Below are 18,109 nucleotides of genomic sequence, written 5' to 3' on the forward strand. Positions count from 1 at the left end.
TTTAATTTATCTTACAAAGGAGTTGTTTAATCTAACTGCTTAACTATTTATCTGTACATGGAATTGTATTTGTTATTTTTACTCTTTTTTTCTCATCTTTACAGGAAAATGCCACGGACACTATCTGATGTGTGGAGACATTTCACTGCAGGGAATGTAGAAAGAAAAGCTGTGTACATTTGCACATACTGTGCCAAATCATATGTGAAGAATTCAACAAAGATGCAGAATAATTTGGCCAAGTGTGTAAAGTTCTCACAACAAACAACTTCTGACACAAGTCCCTCTACTTCTATTTGAGGTGAAAATGATGAATCAGACACCTTAACGATATCAACAGCCCTTTATCTACTCATTTGCTGGATGTAAGAGAAGAAATCCATACTGCCCTGCCCACTTCACTGTTGCTCCAAGCAGAGGAAACTGCAGTTCTGAAATACATCAAAAAGCGTGAAGACTTCTGCCTGACGCCCAAACACACCGCAGCGTACATGCTGGACCCCAAGTACGCTGGCAAGAGCATCCTGTCTGGTGCAGAGATCAACAAGGCCTATGGTGTCATCACTACCGTGTCTCACCACCTTGGTCTGGATGAGGGCAAGGTTCTTGGCAGTCTGGTGAAGTACACTTCCAAGCAAGGGCTTCTGGATGGAGATGCAATATGGCAGTCGTGCCAACATATCTCATCAGCCACCTGTTGGAAGGGACTTTGTGTATCTAAGGCTCTTTCCCCGGTTGCCTCCATCATCCTCCAAATCCCACCAACATCAGTCGCCTCAGAGCACCACTGGTCCTTGTTTGGGAACACACACACCAAAGCACACAACAGGCTGACCAATACAAGGATTGAAAAATTGGTGGCCATCCGGGCAAATCTGAGGCTTTTTGAGCCTGACAACGAGCCATCCTCAACAAGGTTGGAAAGTGACAGTGAAGATGAGGTCTCAGAGTCTGATGTTCAAGAGGTGGACATTGAGGAGGTCCAGGGAGAAGACATGGAAGCCTGAGAGGAAGACAACCAAAGCTTTAGTTTCTAGACTATCATTTTACAGATGAATGCTGAAAATGTTTTTGAAAGATGCGATGGATCATTCAATATTCCCTTTTGTTGTTCAGTGAAATCATCCCATGTGAGGAGTCAACTCATTTAATTAAAGTTCAATTCGTAACCAAATAGTTTAACATTTCTATTGGAAGGATTTCATAATTTGCAATTATGTCTACTTATGATAAGGTAAAATGTTTATGTTTAAGTCTCCATATGATAGGGTAAATATATCCAATGCAGAAAACAACTACATTTAAATCGTACTAATATTAGTTTGCATATATTCTTGTTAATTCTCATGTATTACGGTTAATTCCCATATATTCACGTTAATTCCCATGGAAAGTTTCCACCTCTGAATATTCCCCAAAATGTACAACGCTAATTATGGGTCTCGTCCCATATATTTATTAGAGGTTTAACCTCACTCTTTTGTTTGGGTTACATCTAGAGGTCGACCGATTATGATTTTTCGACGCCGATGCCGATTATTGGAGGACCAAAAAAGCCGATGCCGATTAATCGGCCGATTAGGGGGGGATTTAATAATGACAATTACAACAATACTGAATGAACACTTATTTTAACTTAATATAATACATCAATAAAATCAATTTAGCCTCAAGTAAATAATGAAACATGTTCAATTTGGTTTAAATAATGCAAAAACAAAGTGTTGGAGAAGAAAGTAAAAGTGCAATATGTGCTATGTAAGAAAGCTAACCTTTCAGTTCCTTGCTCAGAACATAAGAACATTTGAAAGCTGGTGGTTCCTTTTAACATGAATCTTCAATATTCCCAGGTAAGAAGTTTTAGGTTGTAGTTATTATAGGAATTATAGGAAGTTTTCCCTCTATACCATTTGTATTTCATTAACCTTTGACTATTGGATGTTCTTATAGGCACTTTAGTATTGCCAGTGTAACAGTATAGCGTCATTCCCTCTAGTTAGCGCGCGCTAACTAGCTAGCCATTTCACTTCGATTACACCAGCCTCATCTCGGGAGTTGATAGGCTTGAAGTCATAAACAGTGCAATGCTTGACGCACAACGAAGAGCTGCTGGCAAAACGCACAAAAGTGCTGTTTGAATGAATGTTTACGCGCCTGCTTCTGCCTACCACCGCTCAGTCCGATGCTTGTATGCTCAGTCAGATTATATGCAACGCAGGACACGCTAGATAATATCTAGTAATATCATCAACCATGTGTAGTTAACTAGTGATTATGATTGATTGTTTTGTATAAGATACGTTTAATGCTAGCTAGCAACTTACCTTGGCTTACTGCATTCACGTAACAGGCAGTCTCCTTGTGGAGTGCAACAAGAGGCAGGTCGTTATTGCGTTGGACGAGTTAACTATGAGGTTGCAAGATTTGATCCCCCGAGCTGACAAGGCGAAAATCTTTTGTTCTGCCCCTGAACGAGGCAGTTAACCCACCGTTCCTAGGCCGTCATTGAAAATAAGAATGTGTTCTTAACTGACTTGCCAAGTTAAATAAAAGGTGTTATTTATTTATTTAAAAATATATATAATAATAATCAGCGCCCAAAAATACAGATTTCCGATTGTTATGAAACCTTGAAATCGGCCCCAATTAATCAGCCATTCCGATTAATCGGGCGACCTCTAGTTACATCCCTGTGTTTTTGTATACCTGTTTGTTTTGGGCTTCGTCCCTGTGCCTTTCATGGCATGTTGTATTTTTGTTTGGAGTATTAAAACCACCTATTACGTATTCCTGCGCCTGTCTTCAATCCTTTATACAACGTGACAGCCTGCAATAAGTAATTTGTTTGTTTCACAATAATCTCTGATACTGGGTTGTGTGGTCGCTGAATTTTACAGTACCCAAAGTCATACTGTGATGTTACAGTATCATGGGGAAAATAACTGGTACATTTCATAAAGTATAGTGTGTGAGCCATTGAAATTTATTGAACTTCAATATGATTCCTAAACATTTGTTAGGAGATACACTAAACCTTAGTTGATTTTTAAGTTGGTTATTTTTGTTGAATCATTTCATTTTTACATGACCTGTCCTTTTTGGGTGATTTCTAACACTGATAAAAACTGGTCAGGAGATGTGCTGATCCACATGTATAGATGCAAACCTATTCTCTTTCACTCCCTTAAGTCAAGTGTCTCAGTAATACCCCAATTAGACTTCTTAATGAGGTTCTTTGATATTGATTTAATAAGAGGCAGAGGGCCAGTCCTAGGAACTAATGGCAATAGAGCATTTCCAGGAAGAGTCCAAAGATAAATGGCCTTAATCCATCTCCTTTACATGTTTTGTTTTAGACTATTGTGCTAACGTCGTACAACCATCTGGAAGTCTCGCGAGCTTACATTCACCAGTAATCAGTCTGGTACTTACAAGGCTACTATTGTGCAGCCTTCAAGAAAACACATCATCAGATATTCTCTTTCTCTCTAGTCCCCACACCAGAAGTCATTATTCTACCATTTGGCCCTGGCTAATGGAAATGTGACTGACTGGGTTTGAATCCGGGTCTCCGGTGCACAGCAAAGATGTGTTAGCCCCTTAAGCTAAAGCCAAGGCATTAGCTTGGGTACAGCTGACGGGCTGGTAGACGCAGCTACTTACACGAGACTCAAACCCATGATCTTACATTGCCATCCCAGCAAACCGGGAACATTCCCAGAACATAAGCTAGGGTTTTTATATAACATTAGAATAACATTCCAAAAACATTGTGCACAACATCGCGGATATTGATGCACAACATCACTATCCGCGCTACAGAGGACAGTGCGTACAGCCATGTATATCACTGGGGCCGAGCTCTCTGCCATCCAGGCGGTGTCAGAGGAAGGACCCTAAAAATTGTCAGACTCCAGCCACCCAAGTCGTAGACTGTTCCCTCTGTTTCCACGCGGCAATCGGTACTGGAGCGCCAAGTCTGGTACCAAAAGGCTCCTGAACAGCTTCTTTCTACCCCCAAGCCATAAGACTTCTGAACATTTCATCAAATGGCCACCCTGACTATTTGCATTGACCCCTTTTATTTGCACTGACTCTCTTGCACCAGCTCTATGCACACACACTACACTGACTCTCCCAACATACACACTTCATACACACACCTAACACACACACATATGGATATTGACACCACTCACAGAAACACACTTTCACTCTTCATATGCTGCTGCTACTCTGTTTATCTATCCTGATTGCCTAGTCACTTTTACCCATACCTACATGTACATATTACCTCAACTGCCTCGTAACACTGCACATTGACTCGGTACCGTTACTCCTTGTATATAGCCTTATTATTGTTATTTTGTGTTACTATTTTATATTTCTGCATTGTTGGGAAAGGGCTAGTAAGTAAGCATTTCACTGTAGTCTACAACTCTTGTATTCGGTGCAAGTGACAAATGTAACTCATTTAATTCTCAAACCGATTTTCTTGCATATAACAAACACATAATATCATGTGACTCAAACCCATTGCCTTATTAAGGTGAAGATGGCAAGGTGCTACAGATGTAAGATCTTAATTTGACCACTCTTTTGTTGCTGAAAACTTTCCTGCACAACAGGAAGTGCAAACTTGTAGTATATTGGAGGTTTAAAAAGGCATCTCAAGTTTGTAATTTCCAGTTAATACTGTCAGACTTGATTTGCCCTAAAAATGTATCAACCCCTATAAAAAGTCCACTCATTATAATTCACATTTCCTGTTGCTGTAGGAATATTTTCCTGCTGAAGCAAACTGGTTCAAATTAAGATCCTACATCTGCAGACGCTGTGCTGCTGTCCCTCTGTGGCTGAGTGTTGCACAATGTACTGTAAAAAATGTCTCCACTGTCTCTGCCACGATCGCAAATCATAGTGTCTTGCGAGGTTTTCACTTATTAGATAATAAGGGAGCGAAGGGCAATGGCTGCTATGTGTTAGGTGTTGTGTTATAACAAAATGGTGTCTGTTTTGGTGTACATCTCATTAAAGTGGAACTGACAGTGTTTTAACTACATTCCAGATATGAAACAGACAATCATAATATCAGTCAAACATAAAATTCCCAGTTTATGCTTCAAAACCAACTTTAAGAGGTTTTAAAAATGGGTTATATTTTACTCAAAATTCCATGAATTACAGTAAGGCATTGTTGGCAGAATAGATGGATGCAGTTCAATGCATGATTCATATAACTCACCAATTTTTAAATTTTTTTTTTTTACCTTTATTTAACTAGGCAAATCAGTTAAAACCTGTTGGGGCTAGGGGCATAAGGTGTTCCCGAATTAACAAGTCCAATACAGCAAATGAAAGATAAACACCTTGTTAATCTACCCATCGTATCCGATTTTTTAAATATTTTACAGCGAAAACACAACATATGTTTATGTTAGATGACCACCAAATTCAAAAACACACACAGCGACTTTTCAGTCACAAAAGCATAAATATAGATACAATGAATCACTAACCTTTGATTATCTCCATCAGATGACACTCATAGGATATCATGTTATACATGTATTGTGTGTTTTGTTCGATAATGTGCATATATATATATTTTAAAAAATCTGTTTACATTGGCGCGTTACGTGCAGTAATGTTTTGATTCCAAAACATCCGGTGATTTTGCAGAAATACTCTCAATGAACATTGATAAAAGATGCAAGTGTTATTCACAGAATTAAAGATAAACGTATCCTCTATGCAACCGCTGTGTCAGATTTTTAAAAAAAATTACGCAAAAAGAATAATCTGAGAACGCCGCTCAGAACCCAAAGAAATAGCTGCCATTTTGGCGTCAACAGAAGCTACAAAAAACACTATAAATATTCACTTACCTTTGCACTGCCTTCTGATGAAGATATTCAAAGAGTCCTAGTTCCACAATAAATCTTTGTTTTGTTCCATAATGTCCATTACTAGTGTCCAATTAGCTGCATTTGCTACCACTTTTAGCTCACGTGCCCAAAAGCTGACGCTGGTCTAGGCGAACTCGGACGAAAACTTCAAAAAGATATATTCCAGGTCGAATAAACTGGTCAAACTAAGTAGAGAATCAATCTTCAGGATGTTATTTTCATATATATCCAATGACGTTCCAACCGGAGCATATGTTTTCATCTGCAGCCAACGATGGTGATATCAACAGACAAATGCGCAACAGGGAAGTTGCATTCTGCCAGGACAGTGACGCATTCCCCTCCCATTCGGTCAAAGTTCACACCAGACGCTCCATTCCACATTCTACTGAATGAGGACAACTAGTGGAAGGCGTAGGAAGTGCTAACAGATCCATATCTTGTTTGGAAGTGAAGAGGCGATGACTTAAAATTTGACCCACATTCAGAATTTCACTTCCTGTTTGGAAGATTGCCTGCCCTATGAGTTCTGTTATACTCACAGACATAATTCAAACAGTTTTAGAAACTTCAGAGTGTGTAATAATAATAATATAGTAATAATAGTAATAATAATATGCATATATTAGCAATCTAGGACAGAGTAGGATGCAGTTCACTATGGGCACGCAATTCATCCAAAGTGAAAATACTGCCCCCTATCCCCAACAAGTTAAGAACAAATTCTTATTTTCAATGATGGCCTAGGAACAGTGGGTTAACTGCCATTAACAGAGTTTTACCTTGTCAGCTTGGGGATTCGATCTTGTAACCTTTCGGTTAATGGTCCAACGCTCTAACCACTAGGCTACCTGCCGCCAGGTCATCATTTTGGACTACCAAAACATTTCTTGGTAGTCCAAAAATATTGCTGTCAGGCTGTAAATCTCAGCTGGCCTGGTACATTGTTTGCTACCACAACCCATTCAGAATGTACAGTTTCAGTTTCAAAACGGACGACTATAACTAAGGCTGGGAATGTCAATACAATCAAACTAACATGGGCAATGATCACAAGTCACTCATAATGTGGCTAATAGGCTAGCGCACATGTGTCAAACACAAGGCCCATGGGCCGAATAGGACACAAAAGTAAGTATAAATGAGTCAACATTTGAGTCAGCTACTTTAACGAAGTACAGCCAGATGCGCTCACATTGTTAAATTCAACTTCGATTGCGCTGCTTTCGTGTGTCCCGGTAACAGCGGCGAGAAAGTGTACAGACACATGCCACAGTCTGAGCTAGGCTACTAAAATGTTGCAGTCGGTTTTTAAAGCTTGACCATTTATAACCAAAATACAAAACCTGCAACAAACACCATGTAAAACAGAAACATCTAGGCCTATTACAGCAACAATTGAGCAGTAAAGGTTTTTAGAACACCTTCTCATTCAAGGGTTTTTCTTTATTTTTACTATTTTCTACATTGAATAATAATAGTGAAGACATCAAAACTGATAGCACATAAGCAAAAAAGTGTTAAACAAATCAAAATATATTTTATATTTGAGATTCTTCAAATAGCCACCCCTTTGCCTTGATGACAGCTTTGCACACTCTTGGCATTCTCTCAACCAGCTTCACCTGGAATGCTTTTCCAACAGTCTTGAAAGAGTTCCCACATATTCTGAGCACTTGTTGGATGCTTTTCCATCACTCTATGGTCTGACTCATCCCAACCATCTCAATTTGGTTGAGGTCGGGGGATTGTGGAGGCCAGGTCATCTGATGCAGCACTCCATCACTCCTTGGTAAAATAGCCCTTACACAGCCTGTGTTGGGTCATTGTCCTGTTGAAAAACAGTGATAGTCTCACTAAGCCCAAACCAGATGGGATGGCATATCACTGCAGAATGTTAGTGTGTGCCTTGAATTCTAAATAAATCATAAACAGTGTCACAAGCAAAGCACTCCCACACCATCACACCTCCTCCTCCATGCTTCAAGGTGGGAACTACACATGCGGAGATCATCCGTTCCCCCACACAGCGTCTCACAAAGCCACGGCGGTTGGAACCTAAAATCTCCAATTTGAAATCCAGACCAAAGGACACATTTCTACCGGTCTAATGTCCATTGCTCGTGTTTCTTGGCCCAAGCAAGTCTCTTCTTATTATTGGTGTCCTTTAGGAGCAGTTTCATTTCGGACAGAAATTCAACCATGAAAGCCTGATTCTCCTCTGAACAGTTGATGTTGCGATATACAGTGCCTTGCGAAAGTATTCGGCCCCCTTGAACTTTGCGACCTTTTGCCACATTTCAGGCTTCAAACATAAAGATATAAAACTGTATTTTTTTGTGAAGAATCAACAAGTGGGACACAATCATGAAGTGAAACGACATTTATTGGATATTTCAAACTTTTTTAACAAATCAAAAACTGAAAAATTGGGCGTGCAAAATTATTCAGCCCCTTTACTTTCAGTGCAGCAAACTCTCTCCAGAAGTTCAGTGAGGATCTCTGAATGATCCAATGTTGACCTAAATGACTAATGATGATAAATACAATCCACCTGTGTGTAATCAAGTCTCCGTATAAATGCACCTGCACTGTGATAGTCTCAGAGGTCCGTTAAAAGCGCAGAGAGCATCATGAAGAACAAGGAACACACCAGGCAGGTCCGAGATACTGTTGTGAAGAAGTTTAAAGCCGGATTTGGATACAAAAAGATTTTCCAAGCTTTAAACATCCCAAGGAGCACTGTGCAAGCGATAATATTGAAATGGAAGGAGTATCAGACCACTGCAAATCTACCAAGACCTGGCCGTCCCTCTAAACTTTCAGCTCATACAAGGAGAAGACTGATCAGAGATGCAGCCAAGAGGCCCATGATCACTCTGGATGAACTGCAGAGATCTACAGCTGAGGTGGGAGACTCTGTCCATAGGACAACAATCAGTCGTATATTGCACAAATCTGGCCTTTATGGAAGAGTGGCAAGAAGAAAGCCATTTCTTAAAGATATCCATAAAAAGTGTTGTTTAAAGTTTGCCACAAGCCACCTGGGAGACACACCAAACATGTGGAAGAAGGTGCTCTGGTCAGATGAAACCAAAATTGAACTTTTTGGCAACAATGCAAAACGTTATGTTTGGCGTAAAAGCAACACAGCTGAACACACCATCCCCACTGTCAAACATGGTGGTGGCAGCATCATGGTTTGGGCCTGCTTTTCTTCAGCAGGGACAAGAAAGATGGTTAAAATTGATGGGAAGATGGATGGAGCCAAATACAGGACCATTCTGGAAGAAAACCTGATGGAGTTTTCAAAAGACCTGAGACTGGGACGGAGATTTGTCTTCCAACAAGACTATGATCCAAAACATAAAGCAAAATCTACAATGGAATGGTTCAAAAATAAACATATCCAGGTGTTAGAATGGCCAAGTCAAAGTTCAGACCTGAATCCAATCGAGAATCTGTGGAAAGAACTGAAAACTGCTGTTCACAAATGCTCTCCATCCAACCTCACTGAGCTCGAGCTGTTTTGCAAGGAGGAATGGGAAAAAAATTCAGTCTCTCGATGTGCAAAACTGATAGAGACATAACCCAAGCGACTTACAGCTGTAATCGCAGCAAAAGGTGGCGCTACAAAGTATTAACTTAAGGGGGCTGAATAATTTTGCACGCCCAATTTTTCAGTTTTTGATTTGTTAAAAAAGTTTGAAATATCCAATAAATGTCGTTCCACTTCATGATTGTGTCCCACTTGTTGTTGATTCTTCACAAAAAAATAGTTTTATATCTTTATGTTTGAAGCCTGAAATGTGGCAAAAGGTCGCAAAGTTCAAGGGGGCTGAATACTTTCGCAAGGCACTGTATCTGTTACTTGAACACTGAAGCATTTATTTGGCCTGCAATTTCTGAGGCTGGTACCTCTAATGAACTTATCCTCTGCAGCAGAGGTAACTCTGGGTCTTCCATTCCTGTGGCGTTCCTCATGAGAGCCAGTTTCATCATAGCGCTCAATGTTTTTTGCGACTGCACTTGAAGAAACGTTCAAAGTTCTTGAACTGTTCCGTATTGACTGACCTTCATGTCTTAAAGTAATGATGGACAGTCATTTCTCTGTGCTTATTTGGGCTGTTCTTGCCAGTAATATGGACTTGGTCTTTTACCAAATAGGGCTATCTTCTGTATACCCCCTACCTTGTCACAACACAACTGATTGGCTCAAATGCATTAAGAAGGAAATTAACTTCCACAAATTAACTTTTGTTCCACAAATTAACTTTTGTTCCACAAATTAACTTTTAACAAGGCACAAATTAACTTTTAACAAGGCACACCTGTTAATTGCAATGCATTCTGGGTGACTACCTCATGAAGTTGGTTGAGAGAATGCCTAGAGTGTGCAAAGCTGTCATCAAGGCAAAGGGTGGCAACTTTAAAGAATCTCAAATATAAAATATATTTTGATTTGTTTAACACTTTTGGTTACTACATGATTCCATATGAGTTATTTCATAGTTTTGATGTCTTCACAATTATTCTACAATGTAGAATAATACAAATAACTAAAAAACCTTGAATGAGTAATGGTTGCACCTCTGCAAGCATGGTAGCAAAGGTTGGACAAATATTATTTCTCTCTTTTTTAATATATAAAAAATTATATATACAGCATCCTATGTACATAGGTGGACATTATAAAGGGCCGTATTTTCTTAATAAAACAATAGCCAGTTTGGGTAGCAGTTGTACATTTTTTTTGTCTGGCCCGAGAATTCATTGTTTTTTTAAGATGGTCTGTTTGAGTTTGACAGCCCTGGGCTAGCGTATCTACACTGAACAAAATTATAAAGTATAATGTAAAGTGTTGGTCCCACGTTTCAAGAGCTGAAATAGAAGATCCCAGAAATGTTCCATGCAAACAAAAAGTTTATTTCTCTCAAATTTTGTGCACACATTTGTTGAACATTTCTCATTTGCCAAGATAATCCATCCACCTGACAGTTGTGGCATATAAAGAAGCTGATTAAACTGCATGATCATTACACAGGTGCACCTTGTGCTGGGGACAATAAAAGGCCACTAAAATTTGCACATCAAATTTTGTCACACAACACAATGCCACAGATGTCAAGTTTTGAGAGTGTGCAATTGGCATGCTGACTGCAGCAATATCCACCAGAGCAGTTGCCAGATAACTGAATGTTAATTTCTCTAACATAAACGGCCTCCAACGTCGTTTTAGAGAATTTGGCTGTATGTCCAACCTGCAGTACGTCAAACCTGCCACACAAACACAACCGTATGGCGTTATGTGGGTGAGCGGTTTGCTGATGTCAACGATGTGAACAGAGTGCCCCATGGTGGCAGTGTGGTTATGGTATGGGCAGGCATAAGCTACGGACAACGAACACAATTGTATTTTATCGATGGCAATTTGAGATACCGTGGCGAGATCCGGCCCATTGTCGTGCTGTTCATCCGTAGCAATCACCTCATGGTTCAGCATGATAATGTACTGCCCAATGTCGCAAGGATCTGTACACAATTCCTAGAAGCTGAAAAATGTCCCTGTTCTTCCATGGCCTGCATACTCACCAGACATGTCACCCATTGAGCATGTTTGGGATGGTTGAATTGACGTGTACAACAGCGTGTTCCAGTTCCCGCTAATATCCAGCAACTTCGCACAACCATTGAAGAGGAGTGTGAAAACATTCCACAGGCCACAATCAACAGCCTGATCAACACTATGCGAAGGAGATGCTTTGCCCTGCAGGAATCGAATAGTGGTCACATCAGACTATTTAAGGTATCTGTATTCCCAGACATGTGAAATCCATAGATTAGGGCCTAATTAATTTATTTCAATTGACTGATTTCCTTATGAGCTGTAACTCAGTAAAATCTTCGAAAATGCTGCGTTTACATTTTTGTTCGGTATATTTATGTTACTATTTATTTAGCAAACTAAAAACAAGGAGCCTACCGTTAGCTAGCTGCTGGGAGGATGTCATTTCATTGGAGGAGTGGGTGAGTGAACTAGTTTTCCCTCATATCGTTTTCCATCGGCTACAGCTAGAGATGCTGCCGGTTTCATTTGGTTAGCTAGCAATAAATGTGAATCGCTTTGCTAGCTAGCTATGCTGAACTTGAACGACTGTTATCCAGTTAGCATATCTCTTAGTTGTCAATCAAATGTGTTGGCCGTGCAGGCAAGTTCCCATTCAATTGTCAAAACGAGGGTTGGGACAAACATGCATTGGCAGGCAAGCTGCAGAAGGACGTGCAGGCTACTATTCCCCATTGTTTATCGGTGAAATGTTGACTGCCAACTAGTTGAAAAAGTTTGAGAGGGTTTATCTAATGTTCCCTCATTAGATTTTAGCTCATCCCGCTCTGGCTAGCATTAGTTGTTGATGATGTGCATTGGCAACTGAGGGGAAGAGAGCCTACCTTTTCATGGTTGTTTGATCAATAGGATTGTGAAGTTCCCAAATGTAAGTGGACTCCCGTGGTATTTACATATTTGCAGAAATCCATTTACGGTGTTTTTCTTTTGGCGAATGCGTTCTCATGCTCTAAAGTCGCGCTGCTGCTGCCTGTAAACACACAGTCCAGTTAAAAGTGAATGATGGCAGGCCCATGTGTGGCTTATGTGCGTATAGGCCAACTATAGCTCTGATTTGCTCTGGCGTACCGGTCTGCGCAGACTCCAGTCCTAGACAGGACAGATGGTTTTATTTGGTTTTATTTACTGCAGTGTCTATTCATTGACCTAACGCACTGAAGCTTTCCAGCTGTTGCTATAGAATTTTCACAAATGCCTTACTATACGTCATTCCCAAACATTCTATGAAGGTGTCATATTTTGTCAGTTCCACTTTAAATCACAGTGGTAGCAGACCAGTTGAGAACGTTACTTTTGTCATACCACACAAGTTGGTGTCATCATGTCATTGTGGTTGTTCCTTTTTAATTATGTAATTCTATGATTGTGTTTTTTTGATTGTGCTCATAGAATATGCTTGATAGCTCCATAATGCTGTATGTGTGTTCCCTATCTCATTCTCTGCGGACAGCATGCAAGCCATACCTCTCATTCGATAGTAAAGAAAAAAGCCTGGAGCTGCAATTCATCATTGTTATCTTCCAGAGAAATCAGTTGTATGTGATTGGTTGTGAAGTAGAATGGCGAGTCGGAGAAAAGGCTTGGTGGTGTGTTGGTTGTGAATCAGACACTAGAAAGACACTCCTACACCCACCCCTCTCCTACTCAGCAGTCCTGTTCTACGGCAATGATACACACACACTCGCACACGCACAAGTGTGCACACACACACACACACACACACACACACACACTGAGTGCCTCACAAGGCCAGATTTTCTATTGAAAAGAAGGCATTGTTTCTCACTCACTCACTCATTCATTCTGCACCTCATTCTCCCATCTCTTCTGTCTATGTGATGTGTCTTGGGCGACTCACACACTTCCTGGTTGTGTCCATCAGGCCCAAACTGCTCCCGACACAGCTCACTGCTGTACCATTCAGCACAACCTACGTTCTGCTTTTCCAGAAACACACTGCACTAATGACTTAACTTTACAACCAATGAGAGAAAAGAGCCTTCATCTACCAGACCTTCACATCCCGGTCTGTCACATACAACATATGAATACTGAACAGATTTGCAAGCTGCACTCCTATATGCACTACTATTTCACTCCGGGCTTGAACTCGGCAGATCTCACCAACTCAATGAGCTTGCCTCTGGAGTGGCCTGTGTAGGTTATCGAGCAGAGCTGGCTTGTGTAAGTCAGCCACCCACACATACTAGCTGCTGCCGCCTGACTGGCGATATGGTTTTGATCAGTCTCGCACAGTAGCACGGGGCGATGGATGGCGAGAACAAAATCTATCTCACTTGAGATAATGTACTCCCACCTGCTCATCTTATGTGGGCCTTGTCGTGACTGGGGATTGCTTGTGTCCGTGCATGCGTCTGTATGTGCTTGCCTGCATGTGTGTGCTGTGTTATTACAAAGCCCAGAGGAAAGCCATTGTATCTGATATGAATACGGCCTTACTGCCTACTATCCAGTGTGTCTAGTGTGCACAGCTGATTAGAACTCACCATGGCCTAGCTTGGCTGGCCATACATCATATCGTCTTCTTGACCCCTAGGTCGCTCTATTCCAGTGTGACCCCACGGCCACTTCTGTCACCATGGCGTTATCACAGAGAAACACAAAGGTGGGTTTTGTCCAGATCCACCCACACACAGAGCGAGAGAGAGCACATCCCTAGGGCTGGAGCATTTAGTGTAACCGTTTGTTGCTTCATCATGTTCCTTGTGTTCTTGGATTGCTTGTTATTCTCATGTTATGTCTTGTAACAGTGTGGTGTTGAATAAGACATTTGAATAAAATGTATCCCAGCTTTTTTGATAGAACAATATTTTCTGCAACTAGGTCTCAAAGTCTCATGTCAGAATTAGACGTTCATCCATCTTTCTCAAACATCAAATTTGGATGTTCTTCGAAATGGCAAAAGTGTTTAAGGTAGAGGTCGACCGATTATGATTTCTCAACGCCGATACCGATTATTGGCGGACCAAAAAGCCGATGCCGATTAATCGGACGATTTTTAAAATATATATATATTTGTAATAATGACAATGACAATACTAAATGAACACTTATTTTAACTTAATATAATACATCAATAAAATCAATTTAGCCTCAAGTAAATAATGAAACATGTTCAATTTGGTTTAAATAATGCAAAAACAAAGTGTTGGAGAAGAAAGTAAAAGTGCAATATGTGCTATGTAAGAAAGCTAACGTTTCAGTTCCTTGCTCAGAACATGAGAACATATGAAAGTTTTTGGTTCCTTTTAACATGAGTCTTCAATATTCCCAGGTAAGAAGTTTTAGGTTGTAGTTATAATATGAATTATAGGACTATTTCCCTCTATAGTATTTGTATTTCATTAACCTTTGACTATTGGATGTTCTTATAGACACTTTAATATTGCCAGTGTAACAGTATAGCTTCCGTCCCTCTAGTTAGCGCGCGCTAACTAGCTAGCCATTTTACTTCGGTTACACCAGCCTCATCTCGGGAGTTGATAGGCTTGAAGTCATAAACATTGAATGAATGTTTACGCGCCTGTTTCTGCCTACCACTTCTCAGTCAGATGCTTCTATGCTCAGTCAGATTATATGCAACGCAGGACACGCTAGATAATATCTAGTAATATCATCAACCATGTGTAGTTAACTAGTGATTATGATTGATTGTTTTGTATAAGATAAGTTTGATGATAGCTAGCAACTTGCCTTGGTTTACTGCATTCGCGTAACAGGCAGTCTCCTTGTGGAGTGCAACGAGAGAGAGGCAGGTCGTTATTGCGTTGGACTCGTTAACTGTAAGGTTGCAAGATTGTATCCCCCGAGCTGACAAGGTGAAAATCTGTCGTTCTGCCCCTGAACAAGGCAGTTAACCCACCGTTCCTAGGCCGTCATTGAAAATAAGAATGTGTTCTTAACTGACTTGCCTAGTTAAATAAAGGTATAAAAATATATATATATATATATTTTTTTTAAATCGGTGCCCAAAAATACCGATTTCTGATTGTTATGAAAACTTGAAATTGGCAAATCGGCCATTCTGATTAATCGGTCGACCTCTAGTTTAAGGTGGAGTTTAGGCATTAACTGCGAAATCTTAACAAATACAAATGTTCTATCGCTGGATTCGAACATGCAACCCTTGCCAACGCTTACGCCCATCCACCATCCACATCCACAGCACCCTAGCAAAATAGAAACATACTTGAAGATAACAGCGCTCACTCTTGCCCCTAGTGGCCAGTTTCCACGTCATTCACCAAAGTCCTCAGACATGGATGGACGTCGAATACTGACTTGTATCACGGGGGACCTGGCTGGATTTGTCCTGGTGTACATTCATTCTTCATTGACCAGAAACTAACCAGTAATTCACCAGACATGGTTTTGAAACTTTAGTATGTGCTATCGCAAGTTCATCATATAGACTTTGCTTGCATTGATTTACAGTCATTCTGTTGCTTACAATAGTCCTGTAGGTTACAAAATGCAATATAAAGGTGATCATGGTCTGTACCGTGCTGGCTGAAAACCCCCCAAAGACCAATAAGCTATGAATGAGAGGGATTTTTACTTTCTATAATTCCTTACAAATATCCACATTTTTGTAGTAAGTGAGAAGGAACATCCACTTTGCACAATGAGTTGCTTCTCAGACAGCATGAATAGACTATTTGAATGGAATATAATTTGTAACAACGTACAGTAACACTTTATTTGGATAGTCCATCTGTAGATGCTCTATAGACTATCAGTAACATTTCAACTAACTATCTACTAACCCTAGCTTTAACCCTAACCTTAATCCTTATCCTAAACTGAATTATAACCCTTATTCTAACTCTAAATGTAACTTTAGCAAGCAGTTGCTTATCAACAGATAGTTTGTTGATTGTACAACCATCTGTAGATCTGCAGGTGGACTATCCGGACTATCCAAATAAAGTGTGACCCAATCAACAGTTGATTTTGGGAGGGGAAGGGAGCACATTAGAAATGAGAACCCTTTGAGTCCAAACCTAAGTCTAAATCCAGGAATTAAACCATTTGAAAAGAGTGGGATTCTTCAAAGACAAAATGAGAGTTTACAATGCATATGCGGAGAACAGATTCTCTCTCTCTTCTCTTCCCCGTGTCTCGAGGGGCTTGTAACTCGAGCTAATTACTTTCCAATGCAGTCATCCAACATATGATAATTGGAACTGTCTTCAAGATATTGCTACGAGTTTACTCTCTGTCATTAGATACAGGCTTACAGACACATGTAAACAAATAAGTGGATAGCGTTTGCAAAGGATGGTGTTGATATTCATTGCCAGGGACCAAATTAGTAGGCCTATCAGTGCTTTAGCAACTGTGTTTGAGCCAGAGTAGTTGGCTGACGTTATCTTTTGCTACTGAGTATCAGTGTATCAATTGTTAACATGAATGTTAATGTTGTTGAACATTTTCTCACTGAAATGTAAGGTTAGAAAAATGGAGAGGGAATTATCTACCAATATTTGTGAATAGCACACACACTCAGAATAAAAAAACAAACATGTTTTGATCAAGTCAATCAGGGAATTCATTGTATAATAATATAAACTATGATTGGCTGGTCATGAAGGTTCTGACTTGCAGCTGGATATGACATTCAACACAGGTCACTGCATTGCAAAGAAATGACTAGGACTAGGTAGGACTGGTCTGGGTTCTTTAATCACAGTACCAGCGATTACAGTGTGTGGCCAGCGGGTGACAAATGTCTGAAGGCACTGTGGGCTGTGGCTCCTTGGCTCTCCGGGAGCAGTGGTGAACGGGGTCAGAGGGGCAATGGGAAAACCGATCCTATTTCACTGAGTAACAAATGGTAATCCCTGATTTCATGGAGGGATTGAGTCAGCCCAGTCACAATGTGGGTCATGTTGGGTTGTTGAATGTAGTGATTAATGGATAGGTGGGGTGGGGATGTGACTAACGTCAAAGGAAAGACATTTGCCAAAGTCCCTCTGTTATGAAAGAGGGGAGGGAGTGGAGAGAACAGTACATTTTCGATACAGCACATTGCCATACAATTGCGGACAACAACAACACTGTAGAGTTGATATCTATACAGGCATTGGGGTACATTTTGTTCCTCCATAATAACATAATAATAGCAGCATTTTGTTCCTTAGCAATAGAATAATAGGCTGTACAAATGACGTTCCTTTCGTAGATTTCAGTGAGTAGTGTTCTATGAACAAAAAGCACAGGGAAGTGAAGCGTGTCATAGTGAGACATTCTATTCTACTAAAGATGCCACTCAGAGTCTGAGAATTTTTTTGGACAGGATCTATGGCTGAATGACAGCTTTATTGATACATTTTTCATGTTATCTCATGATACCACCTCGCTAACAATGGGATGTCAATGTACACGCTAATAATGGGATATCAATGTACATCAATGGGATATCAATGCACATCAGTGTTTCCATAGATGCTTGTAAGGATAAAATGGCAAATTCAAAAGGTTATTGAAGACTGACTCTCATACTAATCATACACTGAGAATAAGAATTTTACTGTGACGTAAAACATGAAGC

At 40.2% G+C, this 18,109-nt stretch overlaps 1 protein-coding gene across 7 annotated transcripts in view; it reads left to right on the forward strand.

Moving 5' to 3' along the window:
* The window catches only part of LOC110500629 (protein phosphatase 3 catalytic subunit alpha), a 150,898-nt gene that overhangs the window by 83,116 nt on the left and 49,673 nt on the right, over positions 1-18,109 (forward strand). The gene's annotated exons all lie outside the window — the stretch shown is intronic.

The sequence above is a fragment of the Oncorhynchus mykiss genome, chromosome 21 (genome assembly GCF_057628025.1).
Source record: "Oncorhynchus mykiss isolate SJ-2025 chromosome 21, ASM5762802v1, whole genome shotgun sequence".
NCBI lineage: Eukaryota > Metazoa > Chordata > Actinopteri > Salmoniformes > Salmonidae > Oncorhynchus > Oncorhynchus mykiss.